This window comes from Felis catus, chromosome X, assembly GCF_018350175.1.
Source record: "Felis catus isolate Fca126 chromosome X, F.catus_Fca126_mat1.0, whole genome shotgun sequence".
NCBI lineage: Eukaryota > Metazoa > Chordata > Mammalia > Carnivora > Felidae > Felis > Felis catus.
Window position 1 is genome coordinate 57,060,795 of NC_058386.1, and position 19,016 is coordinate 57,079,810.

A 19,016-nucleotide genomic window follows, 5' to 3' on the forward strand; every position below is an offset into this window, starting at 1 on the left:
ATCCAAGGTATTTTTGATTCAAAAGTTCTTTGAAGTATGCTGCTTCCTAGTGACTTAGCATGGTCAAACACTTGCTTTTTCCTTGTGATATTCAGTGCTATAATCAGTCTGGTACTAGTAATGCAGCAACACCTGAAGCATACTGATTTGAGGGGTAAAGGAGAGTTTAAGGACCAGAAAATAGCATGTAAGACAGGGGTTGTAAAGTAAAGATAACGGCCTTTTCTGAAATGTTGAATTTGAAATTATATACTTTATACCAAGAATCCCAACAAGTAAAACTTACTATTACTTTGAGTTGAGAATGTGTGTATGGGGAAATTTTCCTGTTATTGCTTTTGAGGCTTAAAGCAGCTATTACAACCCTCCAGAATAACCTACTTTCACCAGTCTTACCTTTACTTAACAGTAACTGTGAATGTCAAATCTTGTTTTATACAGAAGGAGCCAAAGTTTCCCTGCCACTTACATCTTTCCCCCAAGAAACAAAACCTTTAGAAACCCACAAAGGAGCATTGTATAGGAAGAGAACTTGGGCCACACCAAGAGTGATCACTTAATATTCCACAAATTTCCACTGAAATTAGGAAAGGTATTTTACAGTGCTTTTCATAAACCTAGTAAATCTCCATCTCTTAACGTTTTCCTAGACATTCTTTCACTATGGTTTATTCCTTAAATCATTACTACTGTTCAGAAATCCCCTTAGATGTCAAAAAAAATCAATTTTTGAGGGTGTTGTGTGCTTTGCTGATTTTTTTTCTTAAAAAGAAAATAGAAGGACTTATGTTTCTTCCAAGATCAAGCAATTTCCTTCTAGCTCCTCCCTCTTGCACTAAAATCCCCTGGATATAACACGACAAACAAAACTCTGAAAAGTGGAAAGAACAAGCAGACTGCCTCAGAACTTGAGGAACAATACAGTGGTACACTCCCTGGATTTCCTCTTTGCCTCCTATATATCCCAGACAGGTCACTACAGAAGCCTCCAATCCATAAGTGCCAACAGACACGGACAAAACATCTCTAAGAAAAGCCTGATACCCATATCTAAAAGAAAGGAGGAAAGGGTTGCCTAACAATGGAAAACCTTTTGGCAATACCTGTTCTATTCTAGCCAAACAACAACAGAAAAAAAAAAATCATGCCCTCCCCACTGTCCCCCAGTTTCAATGGAGCCTAGTAGGAAGTAATATTTCACTCCACTCCTTCCACACAAATAAGCAGGCATCATGCTGCTATTCCCACTGCTGAGGTGGTGTTGGCAGAACTGGACAGGCAGTCTTTCTAATCCCCTATTCGGCAGAAGCAATGGTACTCCTATTCTCCTTCCAGAGTATTGTCAGCCCAGTCCACTGGCAAGCTAAGCTGCCTCACTCACACCCAGAAGCAAAAAGAGTTAACAACTTGGTGCAAAGTAAAGCTAGTCACCACTGGACTTCATCACCATCTCCATGTCACTGAGGCCCAATGAGGAGGCTGAGCTTCCACCACCTCCACATCAAAAAGACTGAACAAAGGGATGCATATCAAGGCTAGTAAGCATTCCACTTTTCCCCCAACCCTGGTGTCAGGGATGCCCAGTGGGAATCTGCACTTGCACATCCATCTGACAGCAATGAGACTGAAAAGGGCAATACAAATGAGAGCTAGTCAGCACCCCTATCCCCATCCCACCCCCATTTCAATGGGGTCCAATGGAGAGCTGAACCTTTACCCCCAGTCAGCATCCAGTCTTAAATTAACAAGGTGGTAAAAGGTAGAGCTAGTTGGTACTTTTCTTTCCTTTCCCCTGGTGTCAGTCAGCAGGGCTCACAGGGAGCTGAGCTTATACTTCCATTCAAAGATAACAAAAGCCAGAAAAAAAGATAACAGAAGCTTTACAGATCAATGCCCCACTTTCACTGGGATAGTGCCAGCAGAGCCAGAGGGGTAGCTGAACTTCCATTCCCCATTTGCAACTAGGAAGTAAGAGTCAGTGCCCCATTTTTGTCAGGGTCACATCAGTGAGATGCAGCAGGAACATACACACATACTCAACCCTTACATTATACCTCACCACAAGGACTCCCTCCTTTAAAAATGTAATCTTAAGTCTAGTAAGACAGTGTCCAAAAACCTCCAGTTTAAAGAAATATATAACTCGTGAGTGAGAACAGACACCAACACTCAGTTGAATCAGATTTTATCTGACAAGGATTATAAAGCATCAATAATAAAAATGATCCTGGGGCGCCTGGGTGGCGCAGTCGGTTAAGTGTCCGACTTCAGCCAGGTCACGATCTCGCGGTCCGTGAGTTCGAGCCCCGCGTCCGGCTCTGGGCTGATGGCTCAGAGCCTGGAGCCTGTTTCCGATTCTGTGTCTCCCTCTCTCTCTGCCCCTCCCCCGTTCATGCTCTGTCTCTCTCTGTCCCAAAAATAAATAAACGTTGAAAAAAAATTTAATAATAAAAATGATCCAACAAGTAATTACAAATTTTTTGGAAACAACATACAAAATCTCAGCAAAGAAATAGAAATTATTTTTTAAAAGAAGCAAATCAAAATTATAGGACAAAAAATACAATAACTTAAACTCAGTGAATGGGCTCAATAGTAGAATGGGCTCAATAACAGAAGATAGAATCAGTGAACTTTAGGTCAGAGCAGTAGAATTTACTCAGCCTGAACAGCAAAGAGAAACTAGACTAGAAAAAATGAACAAAGCCTCAGAGAATCTGGGACGACAACAAAAGATCCAGTATTCATATCATCAGTGTCCAAAAGGAAAGGAGAGAAAAAGAAGTACTTGAAGAAATAATGGCTGACTTAAAAAGGATAGAAATTCTGACATGCTAAAACATGGATAAATCTTAAGGATATTATACTAAGTGAAATAAGCCAGTCACAAAAAGACAAATACTATATGATTCCACTTATATGAGGTACCCAGAGTAGTCAAATACATTAGAAAGAATAAGATGATTACTGCTAGGGGTGGAAGGTAGAGGGGAATGAAGCATTGTTTCATGGACGTAGAGTTTTAGTTTTGCAAGGTTAAAAGAGCTTTGGAGACTGAGTGTACAACAATGTGGAGATAATTAACACTACTGAACTTACACTTGAAAATAGTTAAGATGGTAAATTTTATGTGTATTTTAATCACAATTAAATTTTAAAGAAATTTTAAATGTAAGAAACTCTGAAAACCTTAAATTTGGCAAAATACATATTCAAAGCGATAAGTGAAACCCAAATATAATAAACCCAAACAAATCCATGCTAAGACACATCATAATGAAACTTATGAAAACTAAAGATATTTTTAAAATTTTGAGATCAGCCAGGAAAAAATGATGCATTACTTCTAAGGGAACACCAGTTAGACTAACAACACATTTCGTATTTAAAAGCAGAGAGACCAGAAGGAAATGGTACATTTTTCAAATGCTGAAAGAAAACTGTCAACCACAGATCTACATCAAGAAAAACCCCTTTGGGAATTAAGGGGAAATAAAGGAATTTTTTAAATGTTTATTTATTTTTGAGAGAGAGAGAGAGCATGAGCAGAGGAGGGCAGAAAGAGAGAGAGACACACACAGAATCCAAAGCAGGCTCTAGGCTCTGAGTTGTCAGCACAGAGCCCGATGCAGGGCTCAAACTCACAAACCACAAGATCATGATCTGAGCCGGAGTTGGGCACTCAACCAACTGAGCCACAGGTGCTCCTAAAGGAATTTTTAGAGGAATAAGAGTATCTTTTTTTGATAGCAAAACTACACTTAAACATTGGCTAAAAGAAGTTCTATAAACAGAAATGATAACAGAATAAGGCTCAGAACTTCAGAAAAGAAAGAAATACACCTTAGTGGTGAAAATAGGGGTAAATACAATAGACTATGCTAGTTGTCATGAGTTTCTTACATCATTTCTGATGGTTGAAGCAAAAATTATAACACCATCTGATGTGGTCCAATGTATGTAAAGGAAATGCTTAAGGCAGTTAAGACATATATATTGAAAAAGTGGGGAGGATTCTCAACATCATTAGCCATTAGGGAAATGTAACTCAGAACAATAGTGAGATAAAACTTCGTTCCCACTAGGGTGGCTATAATAAAAAGATAATATAACAAGAGTTGGCAAGGACATGGAGAAATTGGAACTATCATAAACTGCTGGTGGGAATGTAAAATGATGCAACTAACTCTTTTGGAAAAAACAGTCTGGCAGTTCCTCAAAATGCCAAATATATGATCCATTACCATATGACCCAATACACATTCCCAAGTATAATCAAATAATTGAAACAGATATTCAAATTCTTGTACATAAATGTTCATAGCACCATTATTTATAATAGCCGAAAACTGGAAACAGCCCAAATATCCATCAACTGGTGGATGGATAAATAAAATGTGGTATATTCATACAATGGAACACTATTTGGCAATAATATTGATGTGTGGTATGACATGGATGAATCTTGAAAACATTATGCTAAGTGAAAGAAGGCAATAACATATTCTATGATTCCATTTATATGAAATGCCCAGAATAGCCAAATCCATAGAGACAGAAAGTAAATCCTTGGGGTGGAGGGAGATGGACAGAAATGAAGAGTGACTGCTAAGGGGTATGTGGTTTCTTTTGGGGATGATGAAAATGTTCTAAAATGAATTGTGGTGAGGTTTCCACATCTCTAAAAACCATTGAATTGTACATGTTAATGGATGAATGGTATGTGTGAATTGCATCTCCTTAGAGCTCTTAACAAAAGAAATAAAATGCAGAGTATAGATGGACCTAAATGAGAGGAAGGCTCCTGTGCTGTATTTGAAGTACTAAATCATCAATAGCAGTAGACCGTAATAAGTTATGTATGTATCATAACACCTAGAGCAACCACTAAGAAAACTATACTGAGTGGAATACTCAAAAACATTATAAATAAAGATGCAATCCTTAGAAGATTTTCAAATGGCCCACAAGAAGGTAGGAAAGAGAAAAAAGGAATTAAACGAGGGAAACAAACAGGAAACAAAATATAAAATGGCAGATGTAAGTGCTAACAGATCAATAATTACATTAAATGTAAATGATCTAAATATACCAATTAAAAGACAGAGATTAGTAGAATGGGTGATAAAATATCACGCAACTACATGTTGTCTACAAAAAATTCATTTTGAATACAACCAAATACATACATTGAAAGTAAGAATGGAAAAAGATATATCATGCAAAAATTAATGGAAAAAAGCAGGAGCTGTTATATGAATATAAGATAAAATGTAATTCCAAGCAAAGAAAATGACTAGAGAAAAAAGGGGATAATATAATAAAATGATCAATCCATCAGGATAATGCAACATCCTAAATGTGTACACACCAAACAGCAAAGCCTCAAAATACATGAAACAAAACAGAAATAGGTAAATCCACAAATATAATTCGGACTTCAACAACTTGAAACAATTGATAGAACTACTGGACAGAAAACTAACAAAGATAGAGAAGAACTGAACAACACAATGAACCCACGAAATCTAATTAATATATATAGAACACTACTCCCAACAACACCAAACTAAACATTTCTTTTAAGCACCATGGAACATTTATCAAGGTAAAACATATCCTGGGCTGTATAACAAACCTCATCAAATGTGAGAATTGTAATAATAGAGTATGTTCTCTGATAATCATGGGATTAATAAGAGAAACACAACAGGAAAATCTCTAATCACTTAGAAATTAAATAACATGCCTCAGAATAATCCATGGGTCTAAGAGGAAGTGTCAAATCAAGTTACAACATATATAGAGCTCACATGTTATTAAAATCTCCCTAAAAAGGAATCTCCAAGCCCAGATGGTTTCACTGAATAACTCTACCAAATATTTTAAGAACTAGAACCAATTTTACACAATCTGTTCCAGAAAGTAGAAAGTGAGGGAACACTTCCCTATTATTTTATGAGAGCACTATACCCTGATACCAAAATCAGACAAAACAGCACTAAAAAGGAAAACTAGGGGCCAATATCTCTCATCAAATTAAATGTAAAAATCCTCAACAAAATACTAGCGAATCATATGCCAAAATATATAAAACAATTATATATCATGACTAAGTGGGATTTATTCCAGGCTTTATGCAAGAAATTAATAAATTCAGCCTCACATATCAATAGGCTAGAGGAGGAAAATTATATGATCATATCAATTAATGCTGAAAAAGCTCTTGACAGAATCCAACACCCATTCATGATTCAAACCCTCAACAAACTAGGAATAGAGAGGAACTGCCTCATACACTATGTATATGTATATATACATACATATATACATATATACACTATGTATACATAGTGTATACATATATACATATACACTATATATATATACACACACACTACAGCCAAGATCATACTTTACAGTAAAAAACTGAATGCTTTCTTCCTAAGATTGAAACAATGCAGGAGTATATGTTGTCATCATTCTTACTGAACATAGTACTGGAAGTGCTTTGCATACTGATCAGAAAGAAGAAATGCTATTTAGACCATTTACATTTGAGCTAATTACTGATAGATTAGGGCTTTAATCTGCCAAATTTTTTTCCATTTTTTTTATTCTCTGTTTTGTTTCTTTTCTTTTCCTGCTTTCCTGTGAGTTACTTGAACCATTTGCAGAATTTTGTTTTAGTAGTGCTTTTGAATGTATCTCTTTGTGTTGCTTAGTGGTCGCTCTTGGTATTACATTGTGTATACATAACTTACCAGTTTACTGGTATTGACATTTTACCACTTCGAGTAAACTGTAGAAAACTTACCTGTCTTTAAGTCCCTTTACTCTCCCCTTCCTCCATTTATGATATAATTGTCTTAAATATTACTACACATATATTGTGAAACACATAAGAAAGACTGTTATAACTTGATTTAATTGTCACACGCAACTCAGAGAGAGTCAAGAGAAGAAAGTCTATTGTATTTACCTTATTTTTGCTCTTCTTTTGTTCAAGAGTCAAGTCAAGTTCAAGTCAAGAGTCAAGAGAAGAAAGTCTATTGTATTTACCTTATTTTTGCTCTTCTTTTGTTCTTTCTTCCTGATAGTCCAAGATTCCTTCCTTTATCATTTCCTTTCTCTTTCAGAACTTCCTGTAGCCATTATTTTAGGTTAGGTCTGCTGGTCACAAATTTTGTTAGTTTGCCTTCATCTGAGATGTCTTGATTTCCCTTTAATTCCTGAATAATATTTTCACTGGGTATAGGATTCAGTGTTTGAAAGTTCTTTTCTTTCAGCACTTGAAAAATGTGCTGCTTCCTTCTGTTCTTCCTGGCTTCTTACAAGAAATTCACTGCCATTTGAGTTGTTTTTTCTCTAAAAGGTAAAGTTTCACTTTTCTCTAGCTAAGAAGGTTTTCTTTTTGTCTTTGGTTTTAGAAGTTTAACTTCATGTGACTGTTATTGATCCCATGAGCTAAGCTTTTCATTTCAGTTATTTTTCAATTCTAATATTTCCATTTGTTTCCTCTTTATATCTTCCATTTCTTTGCCAAGACTTTCTATTTCTATGTGAGGCTTTAATTTTTTTTTTTTTTACCTATTTCAAGAGTGTTCATAATTACTCATTGAAGCATTCTTGTGATAGCTACTTTAAAAATCTTAGTCATAGAATCCTGTCATCTCTATTATCTCACTGTAGGTTTTTATGTATTATCTTTTTTCATTCAGTTTGAGATATTCTTGGCTCTTGGTATGACAAATGGTTTTTTTTTATCAAACCCTCAACATTTTACATTTTGTTTTAAGGCTCTGGATCTTATTTAAACCTTCTGCTTTAAATGTATTTTTGTGACACTGCTCTGTCAGGTGGTAGAGGGGTTGTCCACCTCATTGTTTCCAGGTAGAGCTTGAAATGCAGGTTCCACACTTGGTCTTCTTTGACATCTGAGGGAGAAGAGATTCCTCATTATTGTTGGGTAAGGGTGGGAGTTCCAACTTACCATATGTGTCAGTCTCTTCTGACATTGCAAGTGGGGTAGTCTAGTTACTTACTCATGGGGATGAACGTCCCAGATCCTTATTTCACTTTCTCTGACCCCACATGAGCAGGGGATGGGGGCACCTTGTTATAACTTCATGAGAGTGGAATTTTAGGGTTCCCATTCATCCTTTGCTGGAATGGTTGGGATGGAGCCACAGGTGTTTTTCTGCAGTGTTGCCGGAATAGAAAAGTTATTGTCTAAAAGCTTTCTCTCATGCCAGATCATTCCTTATCTGGGCCTTTAGGTCAAAGAGGATTTTGTTAAGGTTTCTCTTTTTCTGATCCTGTTGGTATTTCAGGGCTGCTGGCATGTTCAGTTCCACGTCTGGGGTATATGAATCACAAAGAAAACCTGGAAAATTTATCATTCTGTCATTCCTTGGGTTCCAAGTTTTCTAAACAGTTTGTCTGTCTTCTTCTCTCCACCTTTCCAAGTCTTATGTTTATTTTATTATATATTAATGTGCAGGATCTTTTGTTTTATGTAGCAAGAGGAATAAGGAAAAGTATGCCTACTTCAGGAAACTTATCCATTTAATGGCTACAAGATCTATAGTGATCCCTCCCCTGTTTTATTCCTTATATTAGTGATTTTTGTCCATTCTACTTTTGACTTTTGTCAGTCTTGTTAGAGGTTTATCAATGTTATTGATTTTTTCCCCAAAGAACCAGATTTTTATTTCATTGATTTTCTTTTTGTCTTCCTGTTTTAAATTTTTTTTTTCAACGTTTATTTATTTTTGGGACAGAGAGAGACAGAGCATGAATGGGGGAGGGTCAGAGAGAGAGGGAGACACAGAATCGGAAACAGGCTCCAGGCTCTGAGCCATCAGCCCAGAGCCTGACGCGGGGCTCGAACTCACGGACTGCGAGATCGTGACCTGGCTGAAGTCGGACGCTTAACCAACTGCGCCACCCAGGCGCCCCTGTCTTCCTGTTTTAAATTTCATTTATTTCTTCTCTTATCTGTATTAACTTCTTCCTCCCGATTATTTTGGTTATATTTTGCTTTGTGTTTTTGGTTTCCTGAAATAGAAATTTCAATTATTTCTTTGAGACCTTTCCCCTTTTCTAAATGTAAGCCTCTAGTGCTATAAATTTCCCTGTCAGCACTGCTTTAGTTGCATCCATAATTTTTTTTCTTTTTTTTTTTTTTGTGGAGGGGTCTTCCAGTAAAAACCGGAAAACCTGCTAGACAAATTCTAAAAGAGCTGTAATACTACATCCATAAATTTTGATATGTTGTATTTTTATTTTCATTAAGTTCTGTGTATTTTTTGTTTCCTTTGAGACTTCTCTGATTCACAGGTTGTTTGAAGTGTGCTTTTGAAATTTTCAATTGTTTGTAGATTTTCCTTATTTTCTATGTGTTACTGATTTCTAGTCTGATTCCTTTTTACTCTGAGAACACATTCTGCATTCTTTTGATGTTTCTAAATTTGTTGAAGTTTGTTTTTTGACCCAAAATATAATTAACTCTCATGGTGAATGTTTCATAGATGCTTGGAAAAAAAGTATATTCTGCTATTATTGAGGGAGTGTTATATAAACGTAAATCAGACTTTCTTGGGTGATTGTAGTGTTCAGTTGTTCTTTATGTTTGCTGATTTTCTGTCTATTAGCTCTATCAATTGCCCTGAATGGGGTGTTAAAGCCCCTAATTCTAATTTTGGATTTGTCTGTCTTTTTGATTCAATTTTGATTTAGTGTATTTTGAAGCTCTGCTGTTTGGTGCATACACATTTAGGATTGCTATGTCTTCTTAGTGTATCCATCATTTTGTCATTTTGTGATGTCACTGTCTGTCTCTGGTAGTTTTCTTTGCTCTAAAATCTTCTGTGTCTCATAATACTGAACTTCATAGTTTTGTTATTTTTAAAAAATTTATTTGTTTAAATTCAAGTTACTTAACATACAGTGTAGTATTGGTTTCAGAAGTAGAGCCCAGTGATTCATCACTTATATATAATGCCCAGTGCTCATCCTAACAAGTGTCCTCCTTAATGCCCATCACTCATTTAGCCCATATCCCCACCCACCTCCCCTCTAGCAACACTCAGTTTGCTCTATTTAAGAGTCTCTTATGGTTTGTCTGCCTCTTTGTTTTTCTTATTTTTCCTTCCTTTCCCCTATGTTCATCTGTTTTGTTTCTTAAATTCTACATATGAGTAAAATCATATTTGTCTTTCTCTGATTGACTTATTTTGCTTAGCATAATACATTGTTGCAAATGGCACGATTTCATTCTTTTTGATTGCCAAGTAATATTCCATTGTATATATCTATTCCATATCTTCTTTATCCATCAATTGATGGACATTTGGACTCCATAATCTGGCTATTGTTGATAGTGCTGCTATAAACATTAGGGTGCACGTGCCCCTTCGAATCAACATTTTTGTATCATTTGGATAAATACCTAGTAATGCAATTGCTGTGTCATAGGGTAGTTCTATTTTTAACATTTTGAGGAACCTCCATACTGTATTCCAGAGTGGCTGCACCAGCTTGCATTCCCACCAATAGTGCAAAAGTGTTCCCCATTCTCCACATCCTCAGCAACATCTGTTGTTTCCTGAGTTATTCATTTTAGCCATTCTGATAGGTGTGAGCTGGTGTATCTCATTGTGGTTCTGATTTGTATTTCTCTGATGGTGAATGATGTTGAGCATCATTTCATGTGTCTGTTAGCCATCTGGATGTCTTCTTTGGAAAAGTGTGTATTCATGTCTTCTGCCTATTTCTTCACTGGATTATGGTTTTGGGTATTGAGTTTGATAAGTTCTTTATAGATTTTGGATATTAACCCTTTATCCGATACATCATTTGCAAGTATCGTCTCCCATTCTGTAGGCTGCCTTTTAGTTTTGTTGATTGTTTTCCTTCACTGTGCAGAAGCTTTCTATCTTGATGAAGTCACAATAAGTTCATGTTTGCTTTTGTTTCTCTTGCCTCCAAAAACATGTCTAGTAAGAAGTTGCTGCAGTCGAGGTCAAAGAGGTTGCAGCCAGTTTTCTCCTGTAGGATTTTGATGGTTTCCTGTCTTGCATTTAGGTCTTTCATCCATTTTTAATTTATTCTTGTGTATGGTATAAGAAAGTGGTCCAGTTTCATTGTTTTGAATGTTGCTGTCTGGTTTTCCCAGCACCATTTTTTGAAAAGACTGTCTTTTTTCCCTTGGATGTCTTTCCCTGCTTTGTCAAAGATTCATTGGCCATACATTTTTGGGAGCATTTCTGGGTTCTCTATTCTGTTCAATTCTTCTGTGTGTCTGTTTTTGTGCCAGTACCATAGTGTCTTGATGAGTACAGCTTTGTAATACAGCTTGAAGTCCGGAATTGTGATGCCTCCAGCTTTGGCTTGCTTTTCAGTATTACTTTGGCTATAGGGGTCTTTTCTCGTTCCATACAAATTGTAGAGTTGTAAAACATTCAATTCAATTCAGTTCAGCTCAGTTTAATTCAATGTTCATGCACTGGAAGAACAAGTATTGTTAAAATGTCTATACTACCCAAAGCAATCTACACGTTCAATCCCTATCAAAATAACACCAGCATCCTTCACAGAGCTGGAACAATCCTAAAATTTGCATGATCTTCATTTTTTGGCTAATGTTAGTATGATATATCTTTTTTCATCCTTTTGTTTTTAAGCTGTATCACTGTGTTCACAGTGAGATTTTGTTAACAGCATATAGTTGGATCATATTTTTAAAATATACTCTCTCAATCTCTGTGTTTTAATTAATGTATTTAGAGTATATTTAAAGTAACTATTGATATTTAGGGCTTAAGCATGTTATTTATTTATTTATTTATCTTTTCTCTCTTTTTCCTTGCCTTCCTATGGGTTTCTTCCACATTTTTAAGGATTCTATCTTGTTTTATCATTACAGCTTTTAGTATATTACTTAGTATAATTTTCTTACTGGTTGCTCTAGATATTTGTGTGGGTTTTTAAAAATTTTTTTTAATGTTTATTTATTTTTGAGAGATACAGAGACAGAGTGCGAGTGGGGGAGGGGCAGAGAGAGAGAGGGAGACACAGAATCTGAAACAAGCTCTAGTCTCTGAGCTGTCAACACGAGCCCAACACAGGGCTCAAACTCAAGAACCGTGAGATCATGACCTGAGCTGAAGTCAGACGCCTAACCGACTGAGCCACCCAGGCACCCCATAGATATTTGTGTGTTTGTGCGTGTGTGTATGTAACATCACAGTCTATGCATGCCAACAATTTACCATTTTGAAGTATTGAAATCTTACTATATTGAGTAACATTTAAATCTTTCCTACTTTTTAAATATAATTGTGTCAAGTATTTCCTCTACATAACATTGAGCACCATGACAAACACTGTTAACAATTTTTACTTCAACCATCAAATATGATTTAGCAAAAACATGAGAATTAGGATAGTTTATTATCTTTACCTTTATTTTTACCATTTTCTTTGTTCTTTTCCTTCTGAACTCTGAGCCTTTTGTTATCCTTTCCTTTTTGTTTAGAGAGCATTCTTTAGCCATTTTAAAGGGCATATCTGCTAGCAAGAAATTCTCCTAGTTTACCTTTGAAAATTTCTTTAATTCCTCTTCATTCCTGAATGGTAGTTTTGCTGGATATAGAACTTGTTTTTGACAGTTTTTTCTTTTAGCATATGAATTATTGTGCCACATCCTTCTAACCTCCACGCTTTCAGATAAGAAATCCTCTGGCATTCAAATTGATGTTTTGTGTTTGTTTTTTTTTTATAGGTAATACACTGTTTCTCTCTAATTGCTTTCAAGATAATTTCTCTGTCTTTAGTTTTCAGAGTTTAATTAAGATGTTGATTGGTGTGGGTGTCTTTTGGTTTACCTTGTTTGATGTTCATTCAGCTCATTGAATCGTAGGTTTATGTCTTTTGCCAAAATGAGGTGCTGTCAGCCATTAATTATTTGAATATGTTTCTCTTCTACTCTTTCTCCTCTCCATCTGGGCCTCCCATGTTAGCTATCTTGTTTTTGTTCCACAGGTGCCTGAGGCTCTCTTCACTTGTATCAGTGCATTGTTTATCAGTTGTTCAGACTGAATAAATTCTATTCATCTGTCAAGTTGGTAGTTTCTGTCTTCTTTTATCTCCACTCTACTATTGAGCCAAGACAGTTTTTTATTTTAGTTATTTTGATTTTTAGTTCCAGAATTTCCATTTTGTTTTTTCACAACTTGTATTTCTTTTCTGAGATTTTCTATTTTTGTCATTTGTTTCAAGGGAATTTGTAATTAATTGTTGAAGCAATTTTATGGTGGCTGCTTTAAAACCTGTGTCAGATGGTTATGACAATCTTACCCATCTCAGATTGTATCCATTGATTTTCTTTTCTCATTCACAATTTGATTATTTTATTGTATCATTGGGTATTAAGAGATTCTTCATTCTGTTTAAATCTTCTATTTTAGCAAGCAGCAAGCCTAGTTAGGTGTAGTGTTATTCTGGCCTATTTTTATAAGCCATATTCCAGTGACAATTTAGTTTTCTGAGTCTTTACGATGCTACTCTGGTCTGTTTCATACTCTGGCTCTACTTGTACTCCAGCTTGATCTCTGCTGGTGCCACCTATGGGGGCAGAAGGTGCTTCCATGGGCCACCCAGTGTCATGAGGTAGAAGTTCAGGAATGCAAGAACTATGAGACTGCGAACATTTTCCCTTGCCTATTCTCTGGCCATCCATTGCTGGTGGGATCTCCACTTCATCTTTACTGGTGTCTACAGAGGAAGAAATCACCTAACGGGTTGCCTTCTGGAAGATAATACAGGTTCTATTCTGGTCTTTGCCACTCAGTGGAGGTAGAGGAACCTTGGACCCTGGTTCATCTTCTGCCCACTCACTGCAGGACTAAGAGACACTTTGAATAGGAATGGGTTTCATATATTAAAGGCACCTAATGTAATTCTAATGTTATATCAGCCCTTGTTTGATTTTATCATATTAGCGCCACTGGATGTTGGTATCTTATTGACCTATCATTTTCCCCTTTTTTGAACCCAATGTCCTTTGCTTTCTGAAACTTAGGAAGAAAGTTGTAGTAAGTGAAAAAAATGAGAGATTTGGCATCAAATAACTTGAGTTTGAACCTTGACTTTGCCTTTGGCTGAGAGATCCTAAGCAAGTGGTATTCTCTTCCTTGAACTTCAGTTTTATTCCTGGTAAAATTGACATGCTACCACCCACCCACAGAGCTAAAGTGAGAATTAAATTAAAATAATTGTAAATTTACTTTGTGAAATGATATACAAAGGGATGTGGCACTTTTTGTACTCATCTGTTGTTCTCTATAATTGCTTCTATTCTTGTCATATCTACCTGTACCATCACCACCACACTAGGTAACCTTAATGCACCAACCCCAATACCCTTATTTTAAGTTCTGATCCTTGAACTGGTGCCAGGCTGACAACATAAGAATCAGCTAAGGGCTTGCTTTTGAAATACAGATTCTCTGACTTGACCCCCATATTTTATTTAACAGATCTCAGATGAGGCCTAGAAATCTGTATTTTTAAAATTCTCTCCAGACAGTTCTTTAAACACAGCCAGATATGGGACCCTCTTTGCCTGAAACACTTAGCACCATACCTTGTACCTGCAGACAGTTATAAAATGGTTGATAAATTAAAGATATTCTGGAAAAGAGCAATCCATATGACTAAAAGGATAGAAAGTTGGTTCTTGGGAGGACGGGAGAAAGGAGGTAGAGTATAGGAGACCAAAGAAGGGGAGACAATTTGTGGCTGTTTTCTATTTGCAAAGTGGGTTATTTTGAAGACTCTAACAGATTTTTCTCCTTTTGTGCAATAAACTGAACAGGCAATAAGCTTATGTGGTAATGAGCAATTTCCATTATATATCAGGAGGAATTTCTTGACACTTGGTGGGATTCAGGGTTAAAGCAGGTCACAGTAAGAAGTTACAAACCAGCCTTTCATGTTCCAAACTCCTGCCCCTCCTAGGTCAAAGGTGACCTACTCACATGATCTCTTAACATTCTCTTCCACTTCTGTAATTTCAGCTACATCATGGGTCCTTAGAAACAAAGCCTGGTCAATTAAACTAGCAATTACATCTTTTAAAATGCTGTGATTTTAAGTGTTTTGTTTGAAAAGCCTTAGTCAATAGGAGCATAAGACTATTAATAATACCAAAATATTTAGCTGTCTATTGAAATTTCTTCGCGGTATCAAATAAAATGGGAACAGATGCAACTAGACAGTACTTGGTTAGTAGGTAACAGATTTATTGGACTTGCTTATTTTAAAAATTAATGTTACAAACAACATATGTTAAAAATCCTATAAAACTGCTTTGGAAATCATCTTCCTGGAAAGCCAAAATCCCTGCTAATGTTCTGAATTTGCTTTTCAAAACCAAATGATGACATCGTATACATCTGCAGCAATGTTTAAAACAATGTTTCTTTGAAACAGAGTTTACTCTGCATGGGTGTGCATTCAGTAGCAACCCCAATGTTTCAAACACCTGGTATCTTCCCAGAATATAATCCATCCAATCCCTTGAGAGAAGACAGTTTCTCTATTTACAAATACAGGTGGTGTTGCTATGAGTTACAGTTTTCAGGAAGTTTTCATACATAGTTCATGATTTTAAAGCAAAACCAAGTCGTGAGAGTGAAATCAACAGATCTTTGGCCTATTCTGAAGGCCAGAGACTTAAGGAGAATCTCAACTGGCTTTTTATTTTTTCTGTCACATATGCAAGTCTCCTGTTGAATCTCTTTGGTCCACCGTTCCCTCTAATGAAGTCATGTTCTGTGCTCAGGGCAGTAATATCCTCAGAAGCATATGTCTCCCATAAAGCATGACCTCATTCCTTGGAATGGGAATAGCCAGCAGTAGACTGTTGGGGTAATGTGGGGGTAATGGATTTGTTTAAAAATAGTTTTCTTAAATAATTTGTTCAACCTTTTTTTAAATAAATTTCTGTTAAAAGGCAAATCTAGTTTGTTCCTTTTTTGTTGTTGTTAACCTCGCTTCTCAAATACAGAAGGGGCAACCACTAGGCCAGAAAGAACAGAATCCTCACAGAGCATAGTCACTTCCATCCAATTATGTTTTAAAGACAGAATGACAGATTTGGGCACAACAGGAGAAAACTTTGGATTTTCCAAATGCTAAATCTAGGCTCTATATCAGATGTCACTGAAACACAGCTTAGATTTCAACAAGCACTTTATAACAGACCTGGAACTCAGAGGATATAAACTCAAGTGCCCAAGGAAGCTTACTGACCCAGATGCTCTCAGCAAATTAGGCAAGTGGGAACATTGCTAGAGAAGGAAAAGATAGAGGAAAAGAGTGGACCAATTAGAAAGATGCAGTTGAAGCAAATCCAAACTTGCTCAGGAAGATGGCTATTCCTGTTCCAGATGTAGGGCAGTTCCTGAGCACTAACTTCCCAAATTATTAGTAATAACCAAAATTTGTGACATCTCTGACATCCTATAGCCAGGCCTTTCAGTCACAGCCCCTATGTCCTAGTGTGCTCCTCACTTTTGTTTGTGTCTATGCAGAAAGTGAGCACCCTAAGAAAGAAAAGGTCCGAAGAGCTAATTTCCTAAAGAAAAAAAGGAAAGACCTTTCCACAAACACCATCACAAGGAAATATAAGGTACTTACCATCTGAGCTCAGCACCTGCAATTTGTAAGTTTAATCACTACATTCCCATAAGAGGTTTGTTTCAATTATAGTTGTGCATTTAATAAATGAAGACATGCCAATAATGCTGTAAATATTAATTGTTGGTGATAAATACTGAAATTATATTTCTTTCTTCAACTCCCACATTAGTTGCCTTAGCTGGCAACTAGTTATCCTTCAAAGAGTAATTTAAGCTTCATCCCTACCATAAAGCAAACTTTCCCAGACTTCATTCCTTATGCTCCTTGAGGCCAACCATCCTCTTGCCTTCTTCCATTCTTCATCTTCATCTTTTCCACATCTGATTCCTCTGGAAGCAATGACAATAGCACCTAAAATGAAAATATAAAGAAATCAGAGAAGAGACCAAGGGACTTTTTTAAAAGTTAGCATGGCTGGGAAAACTGTTTAAAAATCTGAGGTCGTGTATCAGTTGTCCCTCAAGAAAGTGCTGCAAACTAGGAATAGTGTAAATTTTTTAAATGAAGACTATTATATACTTTTTTCTACCAGTAATAAAAAATACCCAATAATATCCTAGGAGAGAAAAGAGGTAAGCCCAAATCAAGATATTACAGAACAAATACTTCCCATGTTCCATTAACTGTTGCATAGCATAGAAAGAGAAGGAATGCTTACCAGTATTTTATGAAATTGGTATGATCTGATAACAAACCCTTCCAAAAACAGCATCAAAAAGGAAACTAAAGATGTCTTACATAAAAATCCTAAATAAACTTAACAAATCAAATCCTGTAATGTAGTTAATGTATATGTCATAACCAAGTAGGATTTATCCTAGGAATGCAAAGATGGTTCAATAATAGGAATTCTTAATATTACATGACATCAGCTCAAAGGATATAAGTTATATGGTCATCACAGATACCACAAAGCCATTTGATAAAAATTTAACCTCCTTTACTGATAATTTTAGCAAACTAGGATAAAAGGATATTATTTAATATAAGAATTTCTTAGTCTAATAAATAGCATAGCACTTAATGATAAGTATATCAGAGGCATCCCTGCCAAAACTAGTAATAAGACCAAGATGTTCATTATAATTGCTGATGTTCAACATTATTCTTGAAGTTGTAGCCAATGCAATGAGACACTAAACTGAAATAAAAGTCATAACTATTGGGGAATTATACAAACTATCATTATTAATAGATATGATTCTATAGCTAGTAAACCCAAGAAAAACTAATTGAAAGGTATGTTAAATAAGAAATACCATCAATGTGGCCAGATCTTAAAATGTCTGTTCTGTGTAGTACAAATATAATACTAAACATTCCTTTATTCAAACATTTATAAGTTGAATATTATTGAAAAACTAAAAAGAAAAACTTTCTGCAAGAAGTTAAATCCTTCAAAGCCATTTTAGAATTTTGCTGTGCCTTAGGACCATTATTCTGAACATCAATTCATATTATATTAAAAGGTTTAGTTTTTTGAGCTTTCTGTTTGCTTGGGTTTGGGTTGAGTGAAATTCATATGAAATTTTGCAAAGAAATAAACTTGTAATTTTTGAGTGCTTAGAGAATATCTTACATATGGTATTTATGTTATCTTTTATAACCCTAACAATTCTGTAAGATTAGAAATAATTTCTCCATTTTACAAATGAGGATGCACTCAAAGAAATGAAACAGTTTGCTCAATGTCATACAACACTTAGTAAGTGGCAGAGCTGGAACTTGAATGCAATTATGTAACCAGTAATTATGGATCCAATCTCCCTGCAAGGGAAAAGGTATTTCCTGGAACAAAGTTCTGCAGAGTACAATGTGTGGAAGATAGCATGAACAATGTGGGTGACAATACTGAAAATAGAAAAGGCAAGCTAACATTTACCATGTTGAAAGATAATCTCAGATGAAGCCAGGTAGGTATATCCATGTTGGGAAAAGATAAAATTGGATTGGCTTCTTCCTAAATCAAAGTATTGAGCAGCATTTCCATCCTAGGGAAGGAACTAATGTAAATGACCAGAGTACACACCAACTGAGCATTAGATGTCCCCAGTTTATTCCATCATTAGAAGAATAGAGTGTGACTCAGGTTGAGCCCTCTCATTAAAAGGGCACCACATACACAATAGCACAACAGCTAGCCATCTTTAACTATTCTGGGAACCAGCCTAGAGCCGTGTTGCATACATGTAGTTCTTAATTAACTGCTGTTTGTGGTCTGGCTGACCAACTGTTGTGGCTGCACTTCTCCCCAGTATAAGGGAACCAAGGGACCACCTACCCAACTTTAGCAAGGCTGGCAGAAT

General features: G+C 36.0%; 1 protein-coding gene and 1 non-coding gene across 8 annotated transcripts in view; one reads left to right on the forward strand and one right to left on the reverse strand.

The window, feature by feature from the left end:
• Window positions 1-19,016, forward strand: part of EDA (ectodysplasin A) — a 443,987-nt gene that overhangs the window by 351,962 nt on the left and 73,009 nt on the right. The gene's annotated exons all lie outside the window — the stretch shown is intronic.
• LOC111558843 lies at window positions 9,195-9,256 on the reverse strand. The gene has a single exon (XR_002739969.1). It is a non-coding gene; the product is annotated as a U7 small nuclear RNA (small nuclear RNA).